Raw genomic sequence first — 17671 nt, 5'->3', positions numbered from 1 at the left:
GAAGAGTTTGTGATTGCCAAGTTCCTTTTATTTAAAAAAAATTTTATTGAAATATACATTGATTTACAATGTTGTGTTAGTTTCAGGTGTGCAACAAAGTGATTCATTTGCTGTAATAAATGAATTGCATTCTCTTCCATTATAGATTATTACAAGGTATTGAGTATAGTTTCCTGTGCTCTACAGTAGGTCCTTGTTGATTATCTATTTTACATGGCGGTATATATATTCTAATTCCAAATGCCAAATTTATCCCTCACCCCTCCCTTTTGATAACCATAAGTTTGTTTCCTAATGTTTGTGAGTCTGTTTCTGAATTTTTTTGTTGTTGTTTTTTCTGGATGCATCAGTGGCATGTGGAAGTTCCTGGGCCAGGGATCAAATCCAAGCTACAACTGCAACTTATGCCACAGCTGAAGCAATGCCAGATACTTAGCTCACTTAGTCAGGCTGGGGAATCAAACCTGCACTGCTGCAGAGACAATGTCAAATCCTTAACCCAGTATGCCACAGTGGGAACTCCAGGTCTGTTTCTGTTTTGTAAATAAGTTCATTTGTGTCATATTTTAGATTCTGCCGAGACCAGCTCAGCAGGATGGGGCTGAAGAACAGGTGCTGTGGAACTTAAGGAAAAAAAGTTAACATAAAACAAGACACAGAGACATTTATCTTAAGTAAAGGTGGGAACGGGGAGGGGGGGGGGGGCCTCAAGGTCTCAGGGACCAAGAGCCCTGCCTCAAGAAACAACACTGCTTTTATTGTGCTCTTGAGGATTACGTCAAGTGAAAAGGGGGTTGTAGGTATAGGTTCTTTTATTATTTTAAAAGTCACTTAGCTGGTAGATGGTTAAACTTTTACTCTAAACTTTAGGCATTTAAGAATCATTAGCATTTGAGTTAGCTATCTGTGCATAGCATTTCAGAGAATCCTCACTGTGCTTCCGCACATTTGCCTATTTTTGGCAACCCTGTGTGCCTAGGTCTGCACCTTTGTTCTCTTTGCTTGCACCTTGGTTCTCTTTGCTAATGCATATTCTGCTAATGACCATTCATAAACCACTTGGCCATGAGGTTCCTCTTTCTCTTATTCTTTAGAGGACATACCATGCTTGTGCAAATGGCATGCCAATCTGCACAGGTCCCCTGCGTGCCTAGACCAATGTATTATGTCCTCATTCAGCTGACCCTGTGAATAACCCATGCCCTTAGGTCTTTGTTCTTAAGCTTAAGTCATTTACCATCACCGTGACTGTTTCTCAAGCAGGAAGACGGGACAAAGTAAGGAAGGACAAGATGGAGTTTTCAGCAAAGAGGCTAAGAAAATATTATAAAAACATGTCTCGCAACAAGATTCCACATATAAGTGATATCATATGTATTTGTATTTCCCTGACTTGACTTAGTATGATAATCTCTAGGTCCACCTATGTTGCTGCAAATGATATTATTTCATTCTTTTTATGGCTGAATAATATTCTGCTGTTGGTATATAAACCACATCTGCTTTATCCATTCATTTGCCAAGGAACACTAGGTTGCTTCCATGTCGTGACTATTATAAATATGCTCCTATGAAAAATGGAGTTATCTTTTTGATTATGTTTTATTACAGATATATACTCAGGATTGGAATTTCTGGATCATACAGCAACTCTGTTTTTAGGTTTTAAGGAACCCCCATACTGTTTTTCATAGTGACTGCACCAATTTATATTCCCACAAACAGTGCAGGAGGATTCCCTTTTCTCCATATCCTCTCCAGCATTTATTATTTGTAGGCTTTTTAATCATGGCCATTCTGACCAGTGCTAGATGATACCTCATTACTGTTCTGATTTGTTTTTCTCCAAGTAGCAATATTGAACATCTTTTCGTGTGAATTTTGGCCAACTGTATTTCTTTTTTGAAGAAATGTCTTTTTAGATCTTCTGCCCATTTTTTGATTGGGTTGTTTTGTTTGTTTGGGGAGGGAGTATTGAGCTACATGAGCTCTTTGCATATTTTGGAAATTAATCCCTTGTTGGTTGCATTGTTTGCAAACATTTTCTCCCAGGCTGTAGGTTGTCTTTTTGTTTTGTTTGTGATTTCCTTTGCTGTGCAAAAACTTTTAAGTTTAATTAGGCTTCATTTGTTTGTTTTTGTTTTTATTTCCATTATTCTAGGAGCTGGTTCCAAAAAGATATTGCTGTGACTTATGTCAAAGAATGTGTTGCCTGTTTTGTCTAGGAGTTTTATAGTATCTGGTCTGATCTGTGTTTGCAGACTCAGTTCCATAGACTAGGGGACTGCATGTTTCTTATTTATGCTGTCTGTCCCCTGGAGGGTGAGGCTTGTGCAGGCTTCCTGGTGGAGGGGCTGGTACCTGCCCACTGTGGGCAGAGTTGCGTCTTGCCTTCTGGTGGATAGGGCCATGTCAAGGGGCATGTCTAGAAGTGGCTGTGGGCTCAGAAAATCTTTAGGAAGCCTATATATTGATGGATGCCCTGATGGTTGTTTAGCCTGAGGCATCTGAGCAGTGGATCCGCTAGGCTGTTGGGTAGGTCCAGGAAGTGGTGGGCTTCGAGTAAGTACTCTCAGATATGTTTGCCACCAGGCTTTATGTCCCAAGAGAGAGCCATAGCCATCCCTGGCCTCCCCAGGAGACCCTCCAAACAAGCAGGTAGGTCTGGTCTAGTCTCCTATGTAGTCACTGCTTTTGCCCTGGGTCCTGATGCGTGCAAAACCTTGTGTGCACCCTCCAAGAGTGGAGTCTTTGCTTCCCCCAGTCCTAAAGAGCTCTAGTGATCAAGCCCTGCTGGCCATTAAAGCCAAAGGCTCTGGGCGCTCCTCTTCTTGATGCCAGACCACCAGACTGGGGAGCCTGAAATAGGGCTCAGAACTGTCACTGCAATGGGAGAACTTTTGCAATGTAATTGTTTTCCAAACTCTGCCATCTTGTTTTCCTATTGGCCCATGTTGTAATTCCAGTTAATACCAGATTCTGGACAAGGACTCAAGTCTTCTACTCTCCAGAATAGTTTTAGTCATAGGTTAAACAGTTTTTCCTTAGAATTCATAATTATTTTCAGAACCCAGTGTGGCAATGCATGCCCTGCATTCAAGCATCTGCTGGTAATTGACTAGGAATAAGTTCCACTCCTGTCTTTCTTCCCATCAACTTCTCCCCAGAGAGTATCTTACACAGAGTAATTTGTTCATGAGACAATCCAGTGCTGCTAGTCTCCCTTTACTTTTTTTAATTTTCCTTAAATGTATGCTTGGCGTTAGGAATTGTTTTAAAAGATAATTAGGTGTTAGTTTAGATTTATTTTACTGTGAACTTTTCAACTATCTGTTGGTTACCTGTTCTGATATAAGCTTATGCAAGAAGAAATGTTTCTTGTTACTCATAATTTATAATATTCTATTAATTAATAGATTAGTACAGTATTAAATTAAGAGCTGAGTTATTTATTATTAGTATTAAAATAAAAGAATGATTGACCTTGAAAGCTTTCTTAATTGCTGTCTACTTTTAAGCCAGCTATGGTATTTTTAATCCTTACTCTTTGGGGAAGTTTCTATCCTATAACTAAAAGCTGAATCTTTTTAGCATAACATTTAAACTTATGTTAAAAGTTATGTTTTTAAAGTAATAAAATTGAACTAAAATTCTTTTCTAGACCAGTTTTCACCAGGTTTGTTAGGTTTGTCACCTCTACTCATAAATCTTCTCACTATTTTGCCATATAGATGAGTTTGTTCTTGTAAACTGTTCATAAATAGCTCACTTGATTTCAGGTTATTTAAGTTCTCTATGTTAAAGTTTTCTAGTTAAATCATTACGCAAAAGGTAAAAGATGTAGACTTTGATTTTCGGTACTTTTAATGCTTCTCTCATCATTCCCTTGAGGTACATTATCTATAGCACCAGATATAGATTTCTATCTGCTGTACTTTAGATATGAATATTTGTTGAACGAATGTTTTAATTTACTTATGATAGTTGAATTTGGTGGGAAGATCAGGCTAGTTTTAGTACAAAAGTGTTCATGCAGTATGAAATCTCCTGGGTATAAACTAGGTGCTTTTCTTTAAGTTACACTTTGATTTATCTAAAGTGGCAGTCGGGGGGGGGGCACTAATTGGAAAAAGGAAAAGTGTCAATGCATAAACTATGACTTAAAATTTCAGGTGTCTGCAGTCTGGTACCCTCCACCAAAGAAGTTGCTATTTGTGCATTATCAGAGAGCAGCAGAGAGAGAAAATTTTCCCTAGATCTTCTAAGGATGCACAACTGAAATGCCAGCAAACCATGGAATAATAGCCTAAGAAGTCATTTTTGAATTCAAAAATTCAGTTCTCCACTTATCCTCCAATCTTCTCACTAGTTAAATTTTTCCAGTCTCTGCCATCCCAGTCAGCCATCAGCCCACCTGATGCCAAACCTGGATAGAAATCACTATGGTCAAAAGCATTCTCTTTTTCCTTCCTTTGTCAGAGGGATGTAAAGGCTTGGCTTTTAAAATGTTCCCCAAGTTGAAAAATATGATATATAAACTCAGTTCCCAGGGAAATGAAACTTGCCTTCGTGTAGATTTAGCCTTTTATTTATTTATTTATTTTACAATTTGTGGGAAAGGAAAAAAAAACACACTGAGTTCATACAATTTTAATCATATCATAAAGTGAAAAGCCCATTTATGTGGGAATTCTGATGGACTTCTTGGTCCCCTGGAAGAAGGTAGAAACCAAAGAGCCAAGAATAGAGCTGAGAGTTTCCTGAGCTGCAGATGTTTCCAATGAAAAGGAAATTGTGAGAAACTGTTTTAGGGTGAAGGACTGCATGGTATTTTAAAAATGCAGGCCCTTTGCTTTCCTTGGGAAATTATGTCTTACAGATTGTCAGCTGATCTTATATGAAGATGTTTGGATTTTCTTTTTCAGGGGTGTGTGTTGCTCATTTGGGGAGGGAAATGCAACCATAGCAGGATTTCTTGGCCCCATCTCTCCTCTGGGACAAGGCTCCTAGGGCGTCACAAATTGAACTGATTTAACTCTTTGCCAGGTGCCAAGACCTCCACTCAGGGATAAAGAGCAGCTCTCTCACCTCTGGAGCCATGCTCTGTTGGCATGGGCTGGAAGCTTTGAGAAATGAACTCCCACTGGGCACACTGTTGGTTTCTATGGCAACAGTCATCAAGGCTTGGGCCAAGGTTATTGGACTTAGTGAGTCCCCACAGAGACTAAAGACAACCTGTCTGGTGCCTTCCCAGGAATGATTTTTTTTTTTCTCTTCCCCAACCTGGCTTCTGATAGTCACTGACAACTTAGGATACAGTCAAGCTTCTGCTTCCCAAACACATCCCACAAATTCTAGCTTCTTTCAAGCTGTTTTTCTGCCTCCAAACAAGACTGTGTTATAATGTAGCAAGTTGCAAAGAAAGCATGTTTTATTTAACCCAGCTTTCTTGCAATAGAAGGTTACTTACACCTCATTATCATTATTAACTACCATTTAGTAAGTACCTATGATATGCCAAGCACTGTTCTACACATTCAACATATACATACAATTTCATTCTTTAAAACAGTCCCAAGAAATCCATGTTACAATCCCCATTTCATAGATGATGAAATGGAGGGCCAAAGAAGCCAAGTAGCACATCTGATGTTCCACAATTATATGCAACATAACAAAGATGGGAACCCAGCTCTTCTTGATTTCAAAAACCCATCTATCTTTCCATCACTTTCTGTTGCCTACCTTTTCCATTCTTCTTAGAAGACTTAATCACTTTTAAGAAGTCTTAAGGTGTTCCAAGCTTTTCGTCTTTGCTTCAAACTATCATATCTTCTTGGAGTTCCCTGGTGGCCTAGCAGTCAAGGATTTGGCATTGTCACTGCTGTGGCTTGTGTTCAGTCCCTGGACTGGGAACTCTGCATGCCATGGACTCAGCCAAAAAAAGAAAAAGAAAAAAGAAACAGAGAGAGAGATAAAATCATATCTTCTTTAATCATTTATAATGAGTTATAAGTTTTGGTTCATTCTCTATAATCCTTTCCTGAACCATCATAACTTTTCCACTTTTTCATATAGAGCCCTAAATGGGAAAATTATCTTTTTTATTGAAATATAGTTGATTTACAATGTTGTGTTAATTTCTCCTGTGTAGCAAAGTGATTTAATTATACACACACACTTTCTTTTTTCTTTTTTTCTTTTTCTTTTTTTTTTTTTAAGGGCTGTACTCAGAGCATGTGGAGGTTCCCAGGCTAGGGGTCGAATTGGAGCTACAGCTGCTGGCCTACGCCACAGCCACAGCAACGTGGGATCCGAGCCATGTCTGCAACCTACACCGGAGCTCACAGCAATGCCAGATCGTTAACCCACTGAGCAAGGCCAGGGATTGAACCTGCAACCTCATGGTTCCTAGTTGGATTCATTTCCACTGTGTGTGTGTGTGTGTGTGTATTTGTTTATATATGTGTGTATATATATTTGTTTATATATATATGTGTGTGTGTATGTATATATATATACACATATATATATATGTTTCCATTATGGCTTTTCACAGAATATTGAATATAGTTCCCTGTGCTATACAGCAAGACTTTGTTGTTACCTATACTATTGAAATATATAATGGTTTGTATTAGCTAATGCCCAACTCCCTATCCACCCCTCCCCTGTGTTCCCCCTTTGGTGACCATGAGTCTCTTCTCTGTGTCTGTGAGTCTGATTCTGTTTCATAAATATATCCATCGTGTCATATTTTAAATTCCACATATAAGTGCTATCATATGGTATTTGCATTTATCTTTTCTGACATATTTCACTTAGTATAATTTCTAATACCATTCATGTTGCTTCAAATGACATTATTTCATTCTTTTTCTGGCTGAGTAGTATTCCATTGTACAATATCTCCATTCATCTGGACACTTAGGTTGTTTCTATATCTTGGTTACTGTGAATAATACTGCTATGAGAACATTGGGTGCATGTATCTTTCTGAATTATAGTTTTGTCTGGATATATGCCCAGGAGGAATTGCTGGATCATATAGCAACTCTATTTTTAGCTTTTTGGGGAAACTTCACACTCTTTTCCATACTGGCTGTACCAATTTACATTCCCACAAACAGTGTAGGAGGGTTCCCTTTATTCCAAACGCTCTCCAGAATTTATTTGTAGACTTTTTAATGATGGCCATCCTGACCAGTGTGAAGTGATACCTTATTGTAGTTTTGATTTGTATTTCTCTAATGATTAGCAATATTGAGCACCTTTACATGTGCCTATTGGCCATTTTTATGTCTTCCTTGGAGAAATATCTACTTAAGTCTTCTGCCCAGTTTTTGATGATTTTGTTGCTGTTGATTTGAATGAACTGATTGTATATTTTAGAAATTAAGCCCTTGTCAGTCACATCATTTGCAAATATTTTCTACCATTCCATAGGTTGTCTTTTTGATATGTTTGTGATTTCCTTCACTGTATAAAAGCCAGTAAGTTTAATTAGGTCTTGTTTATTTTTGCCTTTATTTCTATTGCCTTGGGAGACTAACTTAAGAAAACATTGGTGTGATTTTATGTCAAAATATTTTGCCTATGTTCTCTTCTAGTTTTATGGCGTCATGTTTTAGGTTTGTATTTAAGCCTTTTTGAGTTTATTTTGTGTATGGTGTGAGGATATGTTCTAACTTAATTGAATTACTTGTGGCCGTTCAACTTGCCCAACACCCTTGCTGAAGAGCCTGTCTTCTTCCCATTGTATAATCTTACCTCCTTTGTTGAAAATCAATTGACCATAACTGTGCAGGTTTATTTCTGGACTCTATATTCTGTTCCACTGATCAATATGACTGTTTTGTGCCAATACAGGGTAATTTGATTACTGTAGTTTTGCAGTATTGTCTGAAGTTTGGGAGGGTTTTGCCTCCAGTTTTGTTCTCTTTCCTCTGGATTGCTTTGACAATTCTGAGGCTTTAATGGTTCCATATAAATTTTAGGATTATTTGTTTTATCTGTGAAAATGTCATGGATAACTTGATAGGAATCACATTAAAATCCTTAGGTTGCTTTAGGTAGTATGGCCTTTTAACAATATTAATTCTTCCAATCCAAGAGCATAAGATACCTATTTCTTTGAATCATCTTCAATTTCCTTTATCAATGTTTATTGTTCTCAACATGTAAGTCTCTCACTTCCTTGGTCAGGTTTATTCCTAAGGGTTTTTTTGGCACAATTTTAGCTGACTTTTTTTTTATGTTCTCATTCTGATATTTTACTGTTAGTATAAAGAAATGCAACAGATTTCTGTGTATTAATTTTGTATTTCCCTACCTTGCTGAATTTGGTTATCAGTTCTAGTAGATTTATGGAGTCTTCAGGATTATCTACATATAGTATCATGTCTTTTGCATATAACAACAATTTTACCCCTTCTCTTCCGATTTGGATATCTTTTATTTCTTTTTCTTGGTTGACTGCTGTGGCTAGGACTTCCAATACCATGTCGAATAGAAGTAGTAAGTGGGCATCCTTGTCTTGTTCCAGATCAGTGGAAAGGCTTTCAGCTTTCCACAACTGAGTGTTATATTGGCTGTGGGTTTGTTATAAATAGTTTTTATTGTGTGGTATATCACATTGATTGATTTGCATATGTTGAACCATCCTTGTGAACTTGGGATGAACCGAGCTTGACTGTGGTGTATGATCTTTTTCTTGTGTTGTTGGATTCAGTTTGCAGATATTTTGTTGAGAATTTTTTCACCTATATTCATAAAAGATATTGGTGTAATTTTCTTTTTTGGGTATTGTCTTTATCTGGTTTTGATATCAGGATGATGGTGGCTTCTTAGAATGTCTTTGGGAGTATTCCCTTCTCTTCAGTCTTTTGGAATAATTTGAGAAGGATTGCTAAAATTTGTTTTTTGTATATTTGGTAGAATTCACCTGTGAAGCCATATGCTCTGGACTTTTGTTTGCAGGAAGTTGGGGTTTGTGTGTGTGTGTGTGTGTGTGTGTGTGTGTGTGTGTGTGTGTGTACGTGTGTGCATGCTATTTCTTCTTGATTCAGTTTTGGTGGGCTGAATGATTCTAGAAATGTGTCCATTTCTTCAAGATTGTCCAATTTTATGGCATACCATTGTTCATAATACTCTTTTTTTGTATTTCTACAGTATCAGTTCATATTTCTCACTTTTCATTTCTTACTTGGGGTATCTCTCATCTTCGTGAGCATGGCCAGAAGTTTATCAATTTTGTTTACTCTTTCAAAAAACCAGCTTTTTTTTCCATTGTTTTTTAATCTCTATTTTGTTTATTTCCTCTCTGATCTTTATTATTTCCTTCAGCTGACTTTAGGTTTGTTTCTTTAGGTGGTAGGTTTTTTATTTTTCTTATTTTTTGAGGAAGGCCTGTATTACTATGAACTTCCCTCTAAGAACTGCTTTTGCTACAGCCCAAAGATTTTGTATGGTTGTATCTTCATTGTCATTCGTCTCAAGGCATTTTTTAATTTATTTGATTTCATCCCTGATCCATTGGTTTTTCAGTAGTTTGTTTAGTCTCCATGTAATCAATTTTTTTTTCTCATTTATTTTTCTGCAGTTGATTTCTAGTTTCAGGCCACTGTGGTCAGAAAAGATACTTGAAATAATTTCTGTAGTCTTGAATTTGTTGGAAGCTTGTCTTGTGCCCTAGTATGTGATCACTATAGAGAACGTTGCATGTGCACTGGAAAATAATACATATTCTGGATTTTTTTTTAGTGTAATATCCCAAAAATGTCAATTAAATCTACCTGTTCTATTGTATCATTTAGGATATCTTGTCTTATTTATTTTCTGTCTAGAAGATTTTTCCATTGCTGTGAGTGGGGAGTTAAAATCTCCTACTATTAGAGTAGTCCCATCAGTTTCTCCCTTTAAATCTGTTAATGTTTGTTTTATATATTTGGGTGCTCCTATATTGAGTATGTTGACCAGAGTAATAGTCTCTTCTTATATTGATCCTTTTTTAATTACATAGTGTCCCTCTTTATCTTTCTTTATGGCATATTTTTAAAAGTCTGTTTTGTCTGATATGAGTATTGTGACCCTTGCTTTTTTGTCATTTCCATTTGCATAAAATATATTTTTCCACCCCCTCACTTGCAATCTTTGTATGTCCTTTTCCCTAAAATGGGTCTCTTGTAGGCAACATATTGAAGGCTCTTTTTTTAATCCAACCTGCCACTCTATGTCTTTTGATTGGAGCATTTATACCCAATGACATTTAAGGTAATTATTGATAGATATTTGTTGTCATTAAAACTTTGTCATCTAATTGTTTCTGTTTCTTATTTGTTTCTTTTTCTCTTTTTGTTTTTCTTTTTGTGGTTTGATGATTTTCTTTTATTTTTATGATTTTGTTCTCTTATTTTTGTTTTTTTGTGAATCTATTGTATATTTTTGATTTGTGGTTATCCTGTTTTTCAAGTATGTTATCTTCTAGCTTTAAGAATGCTAGTCATATACACTCACGCATTCTAAGAAACAAACAAACAAAAAAAAGAATCTACCTTTTCTTACTCTCATTCTCCACATTTTATGATTTTGATGTCCTCTTTTACATCTTCATGTTTATCCATTTACTATTTGTTGTTGTTATCACTTTCACACACACACAAAAAATTAATATTTAGTCTGTATGCTGGCTTATTTAAGTGATTTACTTTCCAGTTGTGATTGTCTCTTTCCTGTAGTTTCTTGTTTCTTTTCTATTTAGAGAAGAACTTTCAATAGTTCTTATAGGATAGGTTCAGTACTGCTGTATCCTTTTATTTCTTGCTTGTCTGATAAATTATTTATATCTCCTTCTATTCTTTTTTTTTTTTTTTTTTTTTTTTTTTTTTTTGCTATTTCTTGGGCCACTCCCACGGCATATGGAGGTTCCCAGGCTAGGGGTCTAATCGGAGCTGTAGCTGCCAGCCTACGCCAGAGCCACAGCAACGCAGGATCTGAGCCGCGTCTGCAACCTACACCACAGCTCATGGCAATGCCGGATCGTTAACCCACTGAACAAGGCCAGGGACCAAACCCGCAACCTCATGGTTCCTAGTTGGATTCATTAACCACTGTGCCACGATGGGAACTCCTATATCTCCTTCTATTCTAAATGATGATCTTGCTGGGGAGATTGTTCTAAATTGCAGATTTTTCCCTTTCAGAATTCTGAATATATTTTTGCCACTCCTTCCTGGTCTGCAATATTTATGAAGAGAAATCAGCTGATAGTGTTCTGGGGGTTCCCCTGTAGTTAACTCTCATTTTTCTCTTGCCATTAGAACCCTCTCATTAACTTTTGCCATTTTAATTTTAATGTCTTGAGGTAGATCTATTCAGATTCCTCTTGTTTGGGACCCTCTATGCTTCCTATACCTGGATATCTGTTTCCTTCTTTAGGTTTGGGACATTTTCAGCCATCAATTATTCGAATACATTTTTGATCCTTTTTTCTATTTCTTCTCCTTCTGGAATCCCTATTATGCATTGATGTACTTTATATTATCCCATAATTCTCTTATATTGCATTGATTTTTTTAAGAGTTTTAATTTATTTTCATTTTTTATTGTGATTTTTACTTTTTCGATTATACATGTTTTACACTGTTCGGTTCATTTTCTGCTGCACAGCAAGGTGACCCAGTCACATATATATGTATGCATTTTTTTCTCACATTATCATGCTCCATCACAAGGGACCTGTCATAATTCTCAGTGCTATACAGAAGGATCCATTTGCTTATCCATTCAAAAGGCTACAGTATGCATCTATTAACCCCAAGTTCCCAGTCCATCCTACTCCAGTACCCTCCCTCTAGGCAACAACAACTCTGTTCTCCATGTTCATGATTTTATTTCCTGTGGAAATGTTCAATTCTGCCCTATATTAGATTCCAGATATTAAGTGAGATCCATATGGTATTTTTCTTTCTTGTTCTGATTTATTTCACTTAGTAAGAGCGTCTCTAGTTCCATCCATGTTGCTGCAAATGGCATTAGTTTGTTCCTTTTTATGGCTGAGTAGTATTCTGTTGTGTATATATACCATGTCTTCTTAATCCATTCATCTGCTGATGGACATTTAGGTCGTATCCATGTCTTGGCTATTGTGAATAGTGCCACGGTGAACATAGGGGTGCATGTGTCTTTTTCAAGGAAAGTTTTGTCCGGATATATGCCTGAGAGTGGGATTGCTGGGTCATGTGGTAGTTCTATACAGAGTTTTCTAAGGTGCCTCCCTACTGTTTTCCATGGTGGTTGTGCCAATTTACATTCCCACCAAGAGTGCAGGAGGGTTTCCTTTTCTCCACACCCCCTCCAGCATTTGTTAAGTGTGGACTTATTCATGATGGCCATTCTGACTGGTGTGAGGGGGTCTCTCGTGGGTAGTTTTGACTGGCATTTCTCTAATAATTAGTGATCTTGAGCATTTTTTCATGTGTCTATTGGCCATCTGTCTATCTTTGGAGAAATGTCTCTTCAGGTCTTTTGCCCCCTTTTCCGCTGGGTTGTTGGCTTTTTTGCTGTTGAGTGGTATAAGTTGTTTGTATATTTTAGAGATTAAGTCCTTGTCAGTTGCATCATTTTAAATTATGTTCTCCCACTCTGTAAGTTGTCTTTTTTTTTTATGGTTTCCTTTTCTGTGCAAAAGCTTGTCAGTTTGATTAGGTCCCACTGGTTTATTTTTGCTTTGATTTCTGTTGCTTTGGGAGGCAGACCTGAGAAAGCATTTGTATGACTGATGTCAGAGAATGTTTTGCCTGTGTTCTGTTGTAGGAGTTTAATGGTGTCTTGTCTTATGTCTAAGTCTTTAAGCCACTTTGAGTTTATTTTTGTGCATGGTGTGAGGGCCTGTTCCAGTTTCATGGATTTACATAGGACCATCCAGTTTTCCTAGCACCAATTGCTGAAAAGACAGTCTTTATCTCATTTTATATTCTTGCCTCCTTTGTCAAAGATTGACTGTAGGTGTCTGGGTTAATTTCTGGGTTCTCTGTTCTGTTCCATTGGTCTGTATGTCTGTTTTGGTATCAGTACCACACTGTCTTGATGACTGTAGCTTTGTAATATTGCCTGAAGTCTGGGAGAGTTATGCCTCCTGCTTGGTTTTTGTTCCTCAGGATTGCTTTGGCAATTCTGGCTCTTTTGTGGGTCCATATAAATTTGGAGATTGTTTGTTCTAGTTCTGCAAAAATTATCATGGGTAAGGACCATGGGAAGTGGGAAGGCTTTCAGCTTTTCTCCATTGAGAATTATATTTGCTGTGGGTTTGTCATAGAGGACTTTTATTATGTTAAGGTATGTCCCCTCTACACCCAGTTAGGTAAGAGTTTTGATCATGAATGGATGTTGGACTTTGTCAAATGCTTTTTCTGCATCTATTGAGATGATCACGTGGTTTGGGCCTTTTCTTTTGTTAATGTGGTGTATGAAGTTGATTGATTTGCCTGTGTTGAACCATCCTTGTGCACCTGGGATGAATCCCACTTGCTTGTGCTTTATGATCTTTTTTATATGTTGTTGGATTTGGTTGGATAAAATTTTGTTGAAAATTTTTGCATCTATATTTATCATAGATATTGGCCTATAATTTTTTTTCGTGGTATCTTTGGATTTGGTATTAGGGTGATGATGACATCATAGAATGTCTTTAGAAGTGTTCTTTCTTATTCAACCTTTGGGAAAGTTTAAGGAGGATGGGTATAAATTCCTCTTTGTATGTTTGGTAGAATTCGCCTATGAAGCCATCTGGTCCTGGACTTTTATTTGTAGGGAGTGTTTTTATGACATATTCACTTTCATTTCTGGTGATTGGTCTGTTCAGTTGATCCACTTCTTCTTGATTCAGTTTTAGCAGGGTGTAAGTCTCTGGAAAGTCATCATTTCTTCTAGGTTGTCAAATTTGTTGGCATGTACTTGTTCTCACTATTATCTTATGGTTTGTTGTATTTCTGCAGTATCCTTTGTGATTTCTCCTTTTTCATTTCTTGATTTCTTGTTTATTTGGGTTTTTTCTCCCCTCTTCTTGGTGAGTCTGGCCAGAGGTTTGTCAATTTTGTTTACTTTTTCAAAGAAAAAGATCTTGGTTTTACTGATTTTTTCTATAGTTTTTTGAATCGCTATTTCATTGATTTCCTCTCTGATCTTTATGATTTCCTTCCTTATGCTGACTTTTGGTTTCATTTGTTCTTCTTTTTCTACTTCATTTAGGTGGTGAGTTAAGTTGTTGATTTGAGATTTTTCTTCTTTTTTGATGAAGGCCTATAATAGTATGAATTTCCCTCTGAACACTGCTTTTGCAGCATCCCATTGATTTCAACTGGAAAACAAGGTTTAAAATCACAATAAATTCATATTTATCAATAATTACCTTAAACGTCAATGGACAGAATGCTCCAATCAATAGACACAGAGGGCCAGATTGGATTAAAAAAAAGCAAAAACCTACAGTCTGCTGCCTTCAAGAGATTCACCTTAGGACACATATAGATTGAAAGTAAGGGGATGGGAAAAGATATTTCATGCCAATGGACAGGCCAGGAAAGCAGGAATTGCAATCCTCATATCAGACAAAGTGGACTTTAAAATGAAGGCCATAAAGAAGGACACTAGGTAATGGCGAAAGGATCCATTCAAGAAGAGGATATTACAATCATCAATATATATGCCTCTAATATAGGAGCCCCCAGATACACACAACAAATACTAACAGACATAAAAGGAAAAATTGATGGGAACACAATCATAGTAGGAGACTGCAATACTCCAGTCCCATCAATGGACAGATCCTCTAGACAGAAAATCAATAAGGAAACAGAGATCCTAAATGACACAATAGAAAAGTAAGACTTAATTGACATTTTCAGGACATCACATCCAAAAAATCAGAATATACATTCTTCTCAAGTGTACTTGGAACATTCTCAGGGATCAATCACATTCTGAGGCACAAAGCTACCCTCAACAAATGTGAGAGTATAGAAATCATTTCACGTATCTCCTCTGACCACAATGGCATGAAACTAGAAATCAACCACAGGAAAAGAAATGAAAAAAACTAACTACATGGAGACTAAACAACATGCCACTAAAAAAACCAATGAGTCAATGAGGAAATCAGAAGGAAATTAAAAAATAAGAGACATGATAATGAAGACACAACCACTCAAAATGTATGCTTTCATTTTTTAAATTTGGTTTTCTTTGCTCTTCTAATTGTATGATTTCCATTATTCTATCTTCCAGATCACTGATTTGTTCTTCTGCATTATTCATTCTGCTATTCATTGACTTTAGTTTAGCTTTCATCTCAACAAATGAATTTTCTAATTTTTCTTGGCTTCTACTAGTAGTTTCCAGTTCCTTTTTACAGTAATCTTTATTTCTGTTGATAACCTTTCTTAATTCCTTCAGCATTTTCATTATTTCTTTTTCAGACTCAGTGTATATTAGACTGAAGAGGTCTGTTTCATTGTTCTTTCAGGAGAATTCCCTGAAATTGGGAGTATTTCCTCTGCTTCTTTGTTTTACTTATATTTCTCTTACTCTGTGAGTTAAGGAGAAACAGTTATCTACTGTGGTCTTGGAGGGCTATTTTTTTATGTGCGAACATCCCTCTGTAGCTTGCAGGGGTTTAATATTTTTGGTGTAAGGGCCATTTTTTGTATGGATGCTTCCCACCTGTTTCCTCAGCATGTGCTGACTGTTATCCCCTGGATAGTGGGTGTGCAGGTGCAAAGGCTAGTGCCTGCTCCTAGAACCACAGCAGCAGTGGCTGCTGTCCACGGAGCCTGGGGCTGTGGCAGTGGCTGTGTGCACCTGTTTCCAGGGCCACAGAGGCAGTGCCCTCTTGGCTGAGATCGTTCACATGAAGAAAGTCTGTTATGGTGGGTCCTAGTTCCTCAACAATAATGCCTCTCATTTACAGCAGGTCTAGGATCCCCCAATGTATACTATCAGTTGCAGTTGCACCACACTCCTGTCCCTTCAGGCCATCTCCAGGCAGTCATCCCTAGTCCTCTCCCTGGGTCTGACCTCCAAATTCTGAGCTTCAGCCCTGCCTACACCAGTGGATGCATATCTCAAATTGAAGAGAGCAGGGCAGTGCCATAGGCCATTTGTGCAAGTCTCTCTGTTCTGCAAACCTGTTGCTGTGCTATTCTCCATGGCTCTAAAGCTCCCCCTATGTCCTGGTGATCTCCTGACCAGTTAGGGGGCTCCCCAGGGTGTGGGAAACTTCATCTTTCACAGCTCCCTCTCAGGGGCATAGGTCACATCCCAATTCCTATCTCTTTTTTTTTCTTCTGTCCTATACAGTAACATGGAGATTCTTCTTGCCCTTTTAGAAGTCTGAGGTCTTCTGCGCAAACTGTTCCACATGTAGATATATTTTTGATTTATCTGTGGGAGGAAGTGAGCTCCACATCCTACTACTCCACCATCTTGATCGTTCTCCTCAGGAAAAATTATCCTAATAAGACTAACAGCAGTTCTCAAATTTGTACTTTTCAATGCCGCAACCTGCCAAGATCATGACATTTGGGCTGTCTCATGCAGATTTCTTTGAGTCATATTTGTTCCGACAATTATCTTCTGGGTTTTAACCTTCTGAAGGAAGCAGCATGAGGGGAGGGCTAAGGAAAGATGTGCAAAAGAATAGATATAAATTGTCTGGAATAATTAAACACTCTGATGTATCAACATGTAGTGGAAATAATAGGACTCCCTCTTATAAACTATTCTATAGCAGTGGATAAAGAACGCTCACTGAATATCATAATTTAATGCTAATATGTCATTTGGGATGAAAGCTGGCATCTTTATCCACTTGCAAAATTTTGCCTGCATCACAAGGCAATGATTACAGCAAATAGGCTACCTCCTAAGTAAATTTCACATCCACAAATATCACATCTGCAAACTTGGTTATTGCATTTTTTAGGTATTAATGTACACAAAGACTGAGAATATTGTAGGAATTCTCTCAGTGCAATGGATTACAGTGACAAGGCTAGAGCTGGTATCAGGGTTTCCTCAGTTTTATAGAGTTTACCTTTCTCTAGGCTGTGGGTTTAGTTATGGGCTCATCCTCATTTTACTGGGCTTGTTTGGTTTTGCTTCAGCTTATGGGTTGGCTTCCATTTACTGGGCATCTACAAAGATCGTCATCCAAGTCCTTCAGAAACACCACACTCCTGGACATAAAATCAGAAACATAGAAATTATCCAGTATCTTGGAACACTAAAGTTTTTTCTACAAAAGACCAACTTTTCAATTCACAGTAAGTGAGGGGTAACACCAAATCAGCAACAATTTAGTCCTTATGAGAGCCATTAATTTTTTTAATCAGGCAATAAAATTCATATGTTACTCTGCTTTCTAGGCACAGGGCATTCTGAACCCACTCTATCTTCCCCACACTTTTCTTCACTCCAGATAAAATAAGTGCTTTGCTATAATAAAAAAGAGTATTTATTGAACCATTAATGTGTGCCAAGCACTGTGAAAAAAGTCACTTATGTAGATTATCTTGAACTACTCCCAGCTACCAATAAGAAAATTAAGGCACAAAGAGTTTGTCCCAGATCAGACAGCGTTCTAGATGCAGAGTCAGAGTCTGACCCCAGAGGCTGA

The 17671-nt window shown here is 37.4% G+C and overlaps 2 long non-coding RNA genes across 2 annotated transcripts in view; one reads left to right on the top strand and one right to left on the bottom strand.

Annotated features, from left to right (window-relative positions):
* Positions 1-17671, top strand: part of LOC110256734 — a 61010-nt gene that overhangs the window by 25088 nt on the left and 18251 nt on the right. The window lies entirely within an intron of this gene.
* Positions 15221-17671, bottom strand: part of LOC102167253 — a 169151-nt gene continuing 166700 nt past the window's right edge. The window contains exons 4-5 of the long non-coding RNA XR_002338650.1: positions 17090-17231; positions 15221-16670 (exon numbers count right to left, since the gene is read on the bottom strand). This is a non-coding gene — a long non-coding RNA (uncharacterized LOC102167253). The remainder of the gene's footprint in view (positions 16671-17089; positions 17232-17671) is intronic.

Source organism: Sus scrofa, chromosome 14 (genome assembly GCF_000003025.6).
Source record: "Sus scrofa isolate TJ Tabasco breed Duroc chromosome 14, Sscrofa11.1, whole genome shotgun sequence".
Taxonomy (NCBI): Eukaryota; Metazoa; Chordata; class Mammalia; order Artiodactyla; family Suidae; genus Sus; species Sus scrofa.
This window is presented reverse-complemented; position numbering and strand designations above follow the sequence as displayed.